At 39.9% G+C, this 14,241-nt stretch overlaps 1 non-coding gene across 1 annotated transcript; it reads right to left on the bottom strand.

Moving 5' to 3' along the window:
- Positions 1 to 1,856: 1,856 nt before the first annotated feature.
- On the bottom strand, positions 1,857 to 1,963 carry LOC141694146 (small nucleolar RNA R71). The gene has a single exon (XR_012563473.1). It is a non-coding gene; the product is annotated as a small nucleolar RNA R71 (small nucleolar RNA).
- Positions 1,964 to 14,241: the final 12,278 nt, after the last annotated feature.

The following is a 14,241-nucleotide window of genomic DNA, read 5'->3' as shown; positions in this document are numbered from 1 at the left end:
TTTCCAGCAGGGTCCTTGCGCGCCCGCGCAGCAATGCTGAGCGGCCGCGCAGGGTCGGGGGAAAAGCTGAATTATTTTAGACTTCTACTTCTGTTTGGCTTCCAACTTCTATGTAATCTGAGTTTTATGGGACTATTATATAAGTAGATTTGAGACGTTTTCATAGAGAAGAAGAAGGAGATTGTGTTTTAGATTGTGTTTTGCACAAGAAGCGAAGGAGATAAGGAAGAAGACCGATTTAGCACACTGCAGCGAAGAGGAAGCATATATTCTTGTGATTCTTGTTTCGTTGTAACGTTGGATGCTAGTTTTCTTTCTTTGAATTATTTACTCTTGTGACGTACTCTGTTTTAATATAATTAGTTTAGTTATTATTTTCTTGTGTTGTTTATCATGATTTCATATGAACCCATGATGGCGATAAGTTCTATTATGGGCTAATCGTGATCATGGGGTTGCAATGGATTTATTATGGAATTCTTTAGTTAATTGTTTAATACTTTAGTGTGTGATGATTGCATGATATCTAGTATTGGTTGTGCGTATTCGTCTTATGTGCGTCGCGAACATATAAGATAGGGTGTTAATCTCTTGTGAAGCGACGGTGGATCTTGAGATTTAGAACTTGCCATGCTAGCATAGGTTCATGTACGTTGTGCATGATTAGTGGGTAATTCTAACAGTTTTATTTGCTCTATGTAATCAAAAGGGATAACTTGTGCTTAAATCGTTGTGTTGTCAATTTCTGTAGACATATAGGAACTCAACATAATTGATGACTATTCAACTTCTATCTTAATTGTGGATGCTTGGTAGAATGGTATTAGTACAATGAAAGTTGGCTTTTATCAGTTTCGTGTTGTTCGATTAATGTCATCACTGTCACATGCTAAAGGTAATAACAATGGCTATAGAAGGAAGTAATAATGAAGTTGTGATCTCATGAGTATTTTATTATTGATAAATTGAAGTGTTAGTTAAGTGGTTAGTTAAGTAGTTAATTATAGTTAATATTTAATCAACAATTTTAAGTGTTATCTTAACATTGAGAAGTAATCATACATTGGTGAGTGAGTTTAATTAGACAATAACTTAGTCTGAGTCTCTGAGGGAACGAACTAGAAAGTATTCTATATTACTTGCGAACGCGTATACTTGCGTGAATATTAGTGCGTGATTTCGCCCTAACAAGTTTTTGGCGCCGCTGCCGGGGACTCGGCGTATTTGTTTAGTTTATGTACTTACCATCATTGGTCATTAGGACTCAGTGATTAGGATGTAGTAGTTAATTACTCTTTTCGGTTGTATTTTAGGTACTTTAGCAAGCGTTTATGCAAACTCGTTCTCGTGCTCGCAAGAGGACCTTAGATACAGCTGAGGAGAAAGACGAAGTTCTTGATACTCCAGAGAAGTTAGATTTTGAGGATTCGGATTCAGGAACTGAGCAGAAAGAACCAGTAAACATGAGAGATCGTATTGTTCAAGCTGATCCAGCTCTTACGGATTTTTCTCGGCCTAAAATTGATGACATTCAGTCAAGCATCCTTCATCCGGCTATTCAAGCTAACACCTTTGAAATCAAGCCGGGCACTATTCAGATGGTGCAGAATTCTGTTTCTTTTGGAGGAGCGGCAACTGAAGACCCCAACATGCACATAAGGAATTTTGTCGAGATCTGCAGCACTTTTAAGTATAATGGCGTGACTGATGAGGCTATCAAGTTGAGGCTTTTCCCATTCTCACTGAGGGATAAGGCTAAAGACTAGTTACATTCTGAACCAGCTGGGTCCATCACTACGTGGCAAGATCTTGCGCAAAAGTTTCTGGTGAAGTTTTATCCAATGGCAAAGACTGCTGCTATGAGGAGTGCTCTTACTCAGTTTGCGCAGCAACCTACAGAATCTATGTGCGAGGCTTGGGAACGCTACAAGGAAATGTTGAGAAAATGTCCACATCATGGAATGCCGGATTGGATGGTAATCACTGGTTTTTATAATGGTTTGGGGGCCCAATCTCGACCCATGCTCGATGCAGCAGCTGGAGGCGCCTTATGGGCTAAAAGCTATACTGAGGCGTATAATCTTATCGAGACGATGGCTGCAAATGAGCATCAAAACCCAACTCAGAGGATGATGTTAGGCAAGGTAGCAGGTATTCTGGAAGTTGATGCAGCCACCGCTATTGCAGCCCAGCTCCGAGCGCTATCAATGAAGGTTGATTCTTTGGCTACGTATGGAGTTAATCAAATAGCTATGGTTTATGAGCTTTGTGCAGGTTCTCATGCTACGGATCAGTGTTCTCTTGTCAACGAATCTGTTCAGTATGTGAATAATTATCAGCGACAACAGCAGCCTGTGCCAGCGACCTATCATCCTAACAACAGAAATCATCCAAATTTCAGCTGGGGGAATAATCAGAATGCTATTCAGCCAACATATCAGCAAGGAGTAAGTAAACAGTTTAACCCACCTGGATTCCAGCAACCACAGAAGTATGCTACAAGGCAATCATATCCTCAACAGGGAAGTGCAGCTACACCTACTAGTGCTGATTTTGAGGAACTTAAGCTGTTGTGCAAGAGTCAGGCGGTTTCTATCAAGACCTTGGAAAATCAAATCGGTCAATTAGCCAATGCAGTGCTCAATCGTCAACCTGGCACTCTTCCCAGTGACACGGAAGTACCAGGCAGGAAGGAAGCTAAAGAGCAAGTCAAGGCTATTACCTTAAGGTCTGGAAAAGTAGCTGATGCTGAAAAGGCAAAAGAAGTCGAAGCTGAAGTTAGAGATGAAGAATCTAAGCAAAAGGAGAAAGTGGCGGAACCAAAGAAGACTACTGTTGAACACACTCTGCCTGAGGCTAATACAGGGGAGAAACAGCTCTATCCTCCACCACCTTTTCCTAAGAGATTGCAGCAACAAAAGCTGGATAGACAGTTCGGGAAGTTTCTGGAGGTGTTCAAGAAACTTCACATCAATATACCTTTCGCTGAGGCGCTGGAACAAAGGCCTAGTTATGCAAAGTTTATGAAGACTATTCTTTCAAGGAACGTGAAACTGGATGACCTTGAAACCGTTGCTCTCACGGAAGAATGCAGCGCGGTTCTGCAACAAAAGTTACCACCAAAACTGAAAGATCCAGGAAGCTTCACCATTCCTTGCACCATTGGCAATCTAACTTTTGACAAGTGCCTTTGTGATTTGGGAGCAAGCATTAATCTGATGCCGTTGTCGATCTTTAAAAAGCTGGATCTGCCTGATCCAAAACCCACATACATGTCGCTACAATTGGCGGACCATTCCATTACTTACCCAAGGGGCATAGTTGAGGATGTTCTCGTCAAGGTGGATAAGCTCTTCTTTCCTGCTGATTTTGTTATTCTGGATTTTGAGGAAGATAAGAAGATTCCCATAATCTTGGGGAGGCCTTTCTTGGCTACTGGCCGTACTTTGATAGATGTGCAAAAATGGGAACTTACTATGCGGGTCCAAGATCAGGATGTGACCTTCAACGTATTCAAGGCAATGAAATTCCCTACAGAAGATGAGGAGTGTTTAAAAGTGGATGTGATTAATTCCGCAGTTACTTCGGAACTCGATCACATGCTAATGTTTGATGCATTGGAAAAGGCCTTAGTGGGGGATTTTGACAGCGATGATGAAGATTGCAACGAGCAATTACAATATCTGAACGCTTCTCCATGGAAGCGAAAGCTCGACATACCATTTGAATCTCTTGGTACTTCTGACCTTAAGAATGCTGAAGGGAAGCTCAAACCATCAATAGAGGAAGCACCTACCTTGGAGCTCAAACCATTACCTGAACACTTGAGGTATGCTTTTTTAGGTGATTCATCTACGTTACCTGTTATTATTTCAGCTGACCTTTCAGGTAGTGAGGAAGACAAGCTCTTAAGGATTTTGAGAGAATTCAAATCGGCTATAGGATGGACCATAGCAGACATCAAGGGGATAAGTCCTTCATATTGTATGCATAAAATTCTGTTAGAGGAAGGTAGTAAGCCAACTGTGGAACAGCAGCGAAGACTGAACCCGATCATGAAGGAGGTGGTGAAGAAAGAAATTCTGAAATGGCTAGATGCAGGCATCATTTATCCTATTTCTGACAGCTCATGGGTGAGCCCCGTGCAATGTGTACCTAAGAAAGGAGGTATCACTGTGGTCGCAAATGAAAAGAATGAGCTCATCCCTACTCGAACAGTTACAGGATGGAGAGTATGCATGGATTATAGAAAATTGAACAAAGCCACAAGGAAGGATCACTTCCCCCTCCCATTCATTGATCAAATGCTCGACAGATTGGCGGGACATGAGTATTTTTGTCTTCTGGATGGTTATTCCGGGTATAATCAGATTTGTATTGCACCAGAGGATCAGGAAAAGACTACCTTCACTTGTCCATTTGGCACATTTGCTTTTCGTAGAGTTTCGTTTGGGTTATGTGGCGCCCCGGCCACCTTTCAGAGATGTATGATGGCTATATTCTCTGACATGATTGGAAATAACGTCGAAGTGTTCATGGATGACTTTTCCGTCTTTGGACACTCATATGATGAATGTTTGAATAATCTGCGCGCCGTACTCAAAAGATGCGTGGAAACTAATTTGGTGCTTAATTGGGAGAAATGTCATTTTATGGTGCGTGAAGGCATTATCCTTGGGCATAAGGTCTCTAGCAAAGGTCTGGAGGTGGACAAGACCAAGGTGGGAGTCATTGAAAATCTTCCCCCACCCAATTTTGTGAAAGGAATCCGTAGTTTTCTCGGTCATGCGGGTTTTTATCGGCGATTCATCAAGGACTTTTCAAAGATATCTAAGCCGTTGTGCAATTTACTTGAGAAAGATGTGCCTTTTAAATTTGATGATGAATGTTTGGCAGCATTCGAGACTCTCAAGGAGAGTTTGATCACGGCACCAGTTATTACAGCACCAGATTGGACAGAACCGTTTGAGATGATGTGTGATGCGAGTGACTATGCGGTAGGTGCAGTTCTGGGACAGCGCAAGAAAAATCTCTTCCATGTGGTCTACTATGCGAGTAAGACTTTAAATGGGGCCCAATTGAACTACACCACTACTGAGAAGGAGCTTTTGGCAATAGTCTTTGGCTTTGAGAAATTTCGATCTAAACTGCTTGGTACGAAAGTAACAGTATTCACTGATCATGCAGCTATTCGCTATCTGGTTTCTAAGAAGGATTCGAAGCCAAGACTCATTCGTTGGGTGCTTTTACTTCAGGAATTTGAGTTAGAGATCAAAGATAGAAAAGGTACTGAGAATCAAGTAGCTGACCATCTCTCTAGGTTGGAGAATCCCGATTCTACTTCACAAGATAGGACGTTAATCAATGAATCTTTTCCGGATGAGCAGTTGTTTGCAATTCAGGAGGAAGAACCATGGTTTGCAGATATCGTAAACTATCTTGTCAGCAATATAATGCCGCTTAATTTGACATCCGCTCAAAAGAAGAAGTTTCTGCATGAGGTGAAGTGGTATATGTGGGATGAACCATATTTGTTTAGACAGGGAGCTGATCAGATCATCAGGAGATGTATCCCGTTCTGTGAGACGGAGGGGATATTACGAGACTGCCATTCCACGGTTTATGGTGGACACTATGGAGGTTTGAAGACGGCAGCTCGTATTCTGCAAGCAGGTTTTTTCTGGCCTACTTTGTTCAAGGATGCTCATCAGTTTGTTTTAAGGTGTGATCGTTGCCAAAGAGTGGGAAATTTGTCAAGGAAGGATGAGATGCCATTAAATGTGATGCTTGAAGTCGAGGTCTTTGATGTGTGGGGAATCGATTTCATGGGGCTTTTTATCTCGTCTTGCAATAATCAGTACATCTTGCTGGCAGTCGATTATGTCTCAAAATGGGTCGAAGTTAAAGCTTTACCGACAAATGATGCAAAGGCAGTGCTAAATTTTCTTCATAAGCAAATTTTCACAAGGTTTGGAACGCCTCGGGTAATCATAAGTGATGAAGGATCGTATTTTTGCAACCGTAAGTTCACTTCTATGATGCAGCGTTATAATGTGAATCATCGAGTAGCTACTGCCTATCATCCGCAAACAAATGGTCAAGCGGAAGTGTCTAACAGAGAGATAAAGCGCATTCTAGAGAAGGTTGTTTGTCCGTCAAGGAAGGATTGGTCTTTAAAGCTCGATGAAGCTGTTTGGGCTTACAGAACAGCATACAAAACTCCACTTGGGATGTCACCGTTTCAGTTGGTGTACGGTAAGGGATGTCATCTACCGGCGGAGCTTGAGCATAAGGCCTACTGGGCATTGAAGAAATTAAACCTGGATTTAGATGCAGCTGGTAAGAAAAGAATGCTTCAGCTTAATGAACTTGATGAATTTCGACTTCAAGCGTACGAGAATAACAAAATGTATAAGGAAAAGGTGAAGAGGTGGCACGATAGGAAGCTACATCCTAAGTTATTTGTGCCAGGGCAACAAGTTCTGTTATTCAACTCTCGGCTGCGACTTTTTCCTGGGAAGTTGAAATCAAGGTGGTCTGGACCTTTTATTGTCAAAACTGTGTTTCCACATGGAGCGGTGGAAATTTTTGAGAATGATTCGGACCAAGCATTCAAGGTTAACGGTCAGCGGTTGAAGCACTACTATGGGGACATGGCAAACCGAGAGGTGGTTAGTGCCATTTTGTTGACTACTTGAGAAAGGTACGGAACGTCAAGCTAATGAAGAAAAAGAAGCGCTGCGTGGGAGGCAACCCATGAATTCTTGTTACAGGAACCCTTAGAAGTTAATAACCTATCCAAAAACACAAAAAAATCAGAAAAAAGGGGCTGAAATTTTTTTTTTCCAGAGACCCTCTGCGCGCCCGCGCAGAAATGCTGAGCGGCCGCGCAGGGGTCGAGTTCCAGAAAATTTTTTACAGCTCAGAAAAAAAAACAACAAAAACACAAAAACCCATCACAGCCCATAAACCCACGAATTCTTTTCCCATTACCCCATGATTTTATCCCTCAACCCCACTCCTAATCTAATTTAACCTACTCCACACCCTATATATACATACACCTATCCCACATATCTCCCACAAACTTCCTACACTTAAACCCTCTCATAAACATCAAAAATCAGTTCTTACACACTTTTATTCACAAATCAATGGCACCCAAGAGAGCACGCACTATTGACAGCAACAGCACAGTTCCTACTGCTGATTCATCAAGGGGAACTGCTGCAAGGCCTCGGTTAACTGACAGAGCTGCGGATGAGGAGTACACTAGGCTGTTGGGGAAGCCGATTCTGAAGGAGAGGGGGTTTTTATCATCAGGGAGGGATGATGAGTTGTTGCCCATGATTGCAGAGAAGGGGTGGATAGCTTTTTGTGAGTCACCCGAAGCAGTACCGATGAGTGTTGTTCGCGAGTTCTACGCGAACGCGAAGGCTGAAAAGAATGGGTTTTCTGTAGTTCGTGGGCTTACGGTTGATTATCATCCTGCGGTGATTCGCCGTGTGATTGGACAGCGAGAGACGAAGCCCGAGGAGGAGAACTGGAATGAAAAGACTGCTGAGGATTTTGACTTGGATTTGATTTGTGCGACTCTCTGTCGACCGGGCACAGTTTGGAACCGCAGTCCAGCCAATAATGAGTATCGTCACTTTCCGGCGATCGCCATGAACAGGTATGCCCGTGCATGGAATGCATTTATATATGCTAATATTTTGCCTTCTTCAAATGCACACGAGGTCACAGTTGAGAGAGCACAGTTGTTGTGGGGAATTCTGAATGAGGAATACTATGTGGACCTTGGTGAGTTTATCTACCAAGGAATTCTGAAGTTTTTGAGGGGAGCAAAGCATATGAACATCTCTTATGCATCCACGGTTACGAAGCTATGTCGAGCAGTAGGAGTGAACTGGCCGGCTCATGAGCACTTGCAGTTGCCAGCAGCTCCGATAGATTCTGGCACTCTGAATGGGATGCAGGAGTGGACCGGTGGTGAGCCTGAGGAGCATGGGCTGGGTTATCGTCTTCCAGGAGGGCGTCCAGCACGAGGTGCTACTATGGCTACGCCAGGGCGTGGTGAGGCTGGTTCTTCGAGAGCTCAGGAGGGTGCTGGGATGGGTGATGCCCAGTATAGGAGGCTTTCACGGCGGATGGATGCCATGTATGATACGCAGAGCAGGTTTGCTCAGGAGCTCACCCTTGCGTTAGGGACTGCTTTTCGAGGCCTTGGAGCTGATATCCAGTGGCCAGTTTTTGGTGAGGACTCTGCATACCCGCCGCCTGATACTCCACCCACTGAGGGTGATGATGATGATGACTCCGAGTAGGTATACCCTGTGTTCCTTTCTACTACCTTCACTGGGGACAGTGAAGATTTTAAGTTTGGGGGTGGTAGTTAAGGAATATTTTGTGTGTGTCATATAGCTGCATATTCATGATAGTTAGTTCATTTAGTTGCATAATTTTTGCCATATAGTTTTTTTTTATATAGCTTTAGTTGTTTGTCATATCATATAGCTCATGCATATACCATGATCCCTTTTGCAATGATTTATCGACTGAATTGTGATATTGATGCGAGTGTAGTGATAGCATTAAAGTGTTATTAAGTTGTGTAGGTTGATATGCATGCTAGAAGCACTTGTATTTTCACTAAGTCTTAGAGAATGCTTAAGGGCTAGATTGTTGTTATGATCTGATTATTTTCGAGGATAATCTATTTATTATGCTTAGAATTTGATAATAGGTTCTTAGTGGTAAAGGCATGAAAAAGAAAAAAAATGGAGTAAAAATGGAATTTGTTGCTAGTTGTGGCTAGGCGTCAAATGGCTAGTAGCCGGCTCGCATGTTATGCGAGTAGTCTAGGGTTGAGCAAGATGGAGCGAAACGCACTTGCTCAGAAAAAATATATATATATATATATATATATATATATATATATATATTTTTTGCATAATTGATCAAGAGTGGGCTCTTTGGTATTCGAGTTATTAAGTTCTTAGGGGACTTTGTGCCTAGTGACCTAAGGCTTTTAGAGTCTGGGATCCGCTAACCTAACGCTCGTTACATGGATACCATTGTATAAGTCTTTTGTGGACCTCACTCATTGCACGGTCAAATAAGCATTTGAGTTGTAAATAAAAAGCACGATTCCGTAGTAAGCTCCAGAGTTCTTGTAGTGTTGTATATCACTTTGTGCCTAGAATTTTTATTCTTTGTATAATCGTAGGATTGCCTTGAGGATAGTCTAGTCATAGTAATTGGTCTAGTTTCAAAGCATATCTGTTAAGCATGTGCACACACCACGTTTCTGGCTGTATGTCCGTTTGCATGAGTTTATTGATCTTTAGTGTCTAACTGCATTCGTTGAGACGTGACAATTTGGTTGGTTAATTGTAGTAAGGGGGATCGTTGCATTTTCATATAGATTGCATTCATGCATATTTTAATTTGTTTTGAGTCTGTGACGCTTGAGGACAAGCATCGATTTAAGTTTGGGGGTGTGATAAGTGGCATTTTATACCACTTAGAATGTCTTAAAATGGCTTAAATTGGTGTCTTGAAATCAAGTATTTTGTGTATTTGATGCGTTTTTCTAGTGTTTATGCATTTCAGGGTATTAGTTGCATTTCAGAGGAGGAATCATCAAGAATAAGCCTTGGCATGTGTTCACCACTGTGAGAGGAAAAGAACGGGCAGATTACGGCGAAGAAATGGAGCAAACCTGGAATTTTTCCAGTAGGGTCCTGCGCGCCCGCGCAGCAATGCTGAGCGGCCGCGCAGCAGCCTTGCGCGCCCGCGCAAAAATGCTGAGCGGCCGCGCAGGGTCGGGGGAAAAGCTGAATTATTTTAGACTTCTACTTCTGTTTGGCTTCCAACTTCTATGTAATCTGAGTTTTATGGGACTATTATATAAGTAGATTTGAGACGTTTTCATATAGAAGAAGAAGGAGATTATGTTTTAGATTGTGTTTTGCACAAGAAGCGAAGGAGATAAGGAAGAAGACCGATTTAGCACACTGCAGCGAAGAGGAAGCATATATTCTTGTGATTCTTGTTTCGTTGTAACGTTGGATGCTAGTTTTCTTGCTTTGACTTATTTACTCTTGTGACGTACTCTGTTTTAATATAATTAGTTTAGTTATTATTTTCTTGTGTTGTTTATCATGATTTCATATGAACCCATGATGGCGATAAGTTCTATTATGGGCTAATCGTGATCATGGGGTTGCAACGGATTTATTATGGAATTCTTTAGTTAATTGTTTAATACTTAGTGTGTGATGATTGCATGATATCTAGTATTGGTTGTGCGTATTCGTCTTATGTGCGTCGCGAACATATAAGATAGGGTGTTAATCTCTTGTGAAGCGACGGTGGATCTTGAGATTTAGAACTTGCCATGCTAGCATAGGTTCATGTACGTTGTGCATGATTAGTGGGTAATTCTAACAGTTTTATTTGCTCTATGTAATCAAAAGGGATAACTTGTGCTTAAATCATTGTGTTGTCAATTTCTGTAGACATATAGGAACTCAACATAATTGATGACTATTCAACTTCTATCTTAATTGTGGATGCTTGGTAGAATGGTATTAGTACAATGAAAGTTGGCTTTTATCAGTTTCATGTTATTCGATTAATGTCATCACTGTCACATGCTAAAGGTAATAACAATGGCTATAGAAGGAAGTAATAATGAAGTTGTGATCTCATGAGTGTTTTATTATTGATAAATTGAAGTGTTAGTTAAGTGGTTAGTTAAGTAGTTAATTATAGTTAATATTTAATCAACAATTTTAAGTGTTATCTTAACATTGAGAAGTAATCATACATTGGTGAGTGAGTTTAATTAGACAATAACTTAGTCTGAGTCTCTGAGGGAACGAACTAGAAAGTATTCTATATTACTTGCGAACGCGTATACTTGCGTGAATATTAGTGCGTGAATATTAGAGAACTTGATATCTCGATAAGTATATTGGCTTATCGAGATCTCTAATGCTCCATAGTAAATTTGACATGTAGAGGTCTCTGAGTTCTCTATAAGAGAATTTGGCTTGTAGAGATCTCTAGTCTTCATATCTTCACTTTGACTTATCGATATCTATGAGTTCTCTAATGGTTTATTTACTTATCGATAACCCAAAGTTTTCTAGTAAAATTTGACTTGTCTACAACTCAGAGTTTTCTAGTGAATTTTGGCTTATCGATATCTCTGAGTTCTCTAGTGGAATATGACTTATCGATAACTCAGAGTTCTCTAATAAATGTTGACTTGTCGATAACTCTGAGTTCTCTAGTGAAGAAATGACTTGTCGATATCTCCAATCTCCATGTCTTCAATTTGGCTTGTCCATATCTCTGTGAGTTCTCTAGTGCCTTTCCTAACTTTTCGATAAGTCATTTTGAGTTCTCGAATGACTTCTCTATAACACTAAATCTATGACTTGTAGAGATTTTGACTTAGAACATTTTTCCTAAAACAGATTTATTCAACTCCAAGCTTCTTCATAATTCTTCTGAGGCATGATCTTCTTGATCTTCTTCCAGATAGAATTCTTAGGCTTGACACTCTTTATAGAAAAAGACTCCAATTTGCTCCTTTGACATTTTTACAGACTTTAAGCGTTACAAGTATAAAATAAAAATTTAGATAATAATACAACTTACTTAGGGTTGACAAATTGTCTTAGCCTTGTTAAAGCACAGGCATGTCTTACACAACAAAAAATACTGTGATGTCCAGAATTCAGGTAAAATTGAGTTGGTGAGTAGTTGTAAAGATCCAGTTCGTCTGAACTAGAATTTTGCCAACGTTAGCCCCACAACACATTAATTGATAATGCCATTAGATTAAATGAAACACTAACCCTGCCACATTGTAATTTTAGCACCAACAATGATGATTATGATCGGTTGTTCTAAATCTTGGGAAACAGCTAGCTCAAACTGTTCCACAAACGTGTTCCAAAATGTAACATTGATATTTTTGCTGAAACATAGATAAATTTTTCAGATCATGGGAACCATTACGGATCAAGGTTCATATTATATTAATTATGTAACCAACCTCCCATCTGTTATCTTGAACTTAATGTGGACCTGTCTGCCTGGAGGATGATTACATTTTGGTACCTTAGGAAGTATTCCAATAACATTCGAAAGAAAGAGAAAGGAGTTAATTACTTACAGAAGAGAGAGCATGCATAATTCATTTTATCCGGGGATGAAACCTGCAAGATAAAGCTTTTGCTGAGCTATTTCCTTGAGGTCGCCATACTGAAACAGATCAAAGCAATTCTCAAGAATAAAGATTTCACTATCCTCCAACTCTTTCACCCTTGTATCCTGAGTAAGGATGATTTGTCTATCCATCTATATAGGCCTATACCTGTCACTCTCCCTGTATTCCTTGACCTGAAAATTCATAATCAAGTATATTTTCCCCAATTGTATAAGGCATGTCATTTTTTATGTTAGATTCTGAGGCATGTACGCATGCATCCTATATTTCTGACATTGTTTAACAAAAATAAGAAACAAAAATTGATAATGTTTACCACCAAGAAATTTAACAAAAACTCACCTTGTTATCTAAGAGAATGATGTGGTAACCTCTGAAAGTAATCCCCGCTGCTGTGATACCATGATACCCTTTGATAATCCTAACCTTAACTTTCCAATATGATCTACCCTTCTGAACATTCCTCAGAGTTTCAAAGGCTACTGTTGACATTAAAGGCACTACCAGCGATCTGATAGAGCTAACTTAGATATTGTCCTAGTGTAAAAAATGATAGTAGTTTAGGCAATTATAGCACAGTCTTGGTTGGTGGTAGTTGCATCCATAACATTAATCATGGGTGAGATATTTTAGATATCATATTTTAAAAAGCAGAAATCTGCATTTTTACTGTGTTCTAGCAAAACATATATTTAGATTAATAAGTCATTATTGGTAAGGAGCACAACAGGAAGAGAAAATTAGATTATATTTAACTAGTTTGATCATTTGCACTTGATATTTTTGTCAACACCCCCATACCCCTAAACAAAAGGTTTTTCTTACATATGGAGCTGATATTTTTGCCAACGCCCCTATACCCCTAAACAAAATGTTTTCCTTGCAAGAAATATTATCGTAGAAGTAGAGACATACTTGTTAATATTTTGAAAAGAAAAAATAACACATAAATCAACCATTTTATGAATAGGATACCAAAAGTACGGATACAACCAAAAATGTATGAGAATGAGCAGAGAATGTCCGGGTGCTTTACAAAATTTGTCAGCAAAGCATATATTAAACAAAATTATTACAATAATGTTAGGATGTGTGGCACCAACCCTATACACGGACACTACTGAGCTTCTCAGTTTCTCTGTAACGATATTTAAAAACAGTATCAGATTTACATTTATGTGTTCAAAATTGATTTTCATTATTGTCTGATCAATTCTGCAAGAGGTTGAAATATACCTTTTCCATTTTGATGTTCCGGAATTTTGGTTGCCTAACCTCACTCTGGGCCTTCTTCTGTAAAGCCCCATCCCTCGTCCTCTGCCTAGTGCGATTTGTTGATTTTTCTGTTGGAGGAGAATTCGTCAGGGACAGTAGCCCGCTGTCATTTTTATCCCGCAAAATTTTTAAATTTGTCAATATGTTTGAGATCCAGTGTAACGAACGCAGAAATAGCTCATATTAGTGACGACAAGCGTTCGTACCGGAAGCTGAGCCGTGAAAGCATGAGAATGAGTATCAGACTTTTCCACAGGCTTTGAAATGTTTGTGGCATGATATACCTTAGATCTACGCTTTAAATTTTCCTCAGTAAGTTGAATCGTAATTTTGTATTCCTTTTTCTCAAAAATTCTGAATATGTGTGGGATCTGCAGCACACCTGAAACCTGTACCAAAAACACAAAAGTTATTTTAAATAATTAGAAAAATATTATATGAAAATGATTGACGGACTGAGGGAGCAATTGAAACTTAACTCCTGTACTATGGCTTGGTATAGGCAGAAGAGCGGGAGTACCAATGTAAAAAAAATAAGCTATGGAATATGAGTATGTGCGTAAAATACCTCTTCTATATTTGATTCCAGACTTAAAAGGTCAAGGAAGTGTAGACAATATTGTTAAAATTAGTTTCAAAAAAAGGATAAATTTATAATAACACGGCAGGACAAAGTAAAGTAATATATTGTGGCTCAGTCCACGCATAATAGATGGAAA

Source organism: Apium graveolens, chromosome 10 (genome assembly GCF_009905375.1).
Source record: "Apium graveolens cultivar Ventura chromosome 10, ASM990537v1, whole genome shotgun sequence".
NCBI lineage: Eukaryota > Viridiplantae > Streptophyta > Magnoliopsida > Apiales > Apiaceae > Apium > Apium graveolens.
Note: the sequence above shows the minus strand (reverse complement) of the source record. Positions and strands in the feature narration are given on the sequence as shown.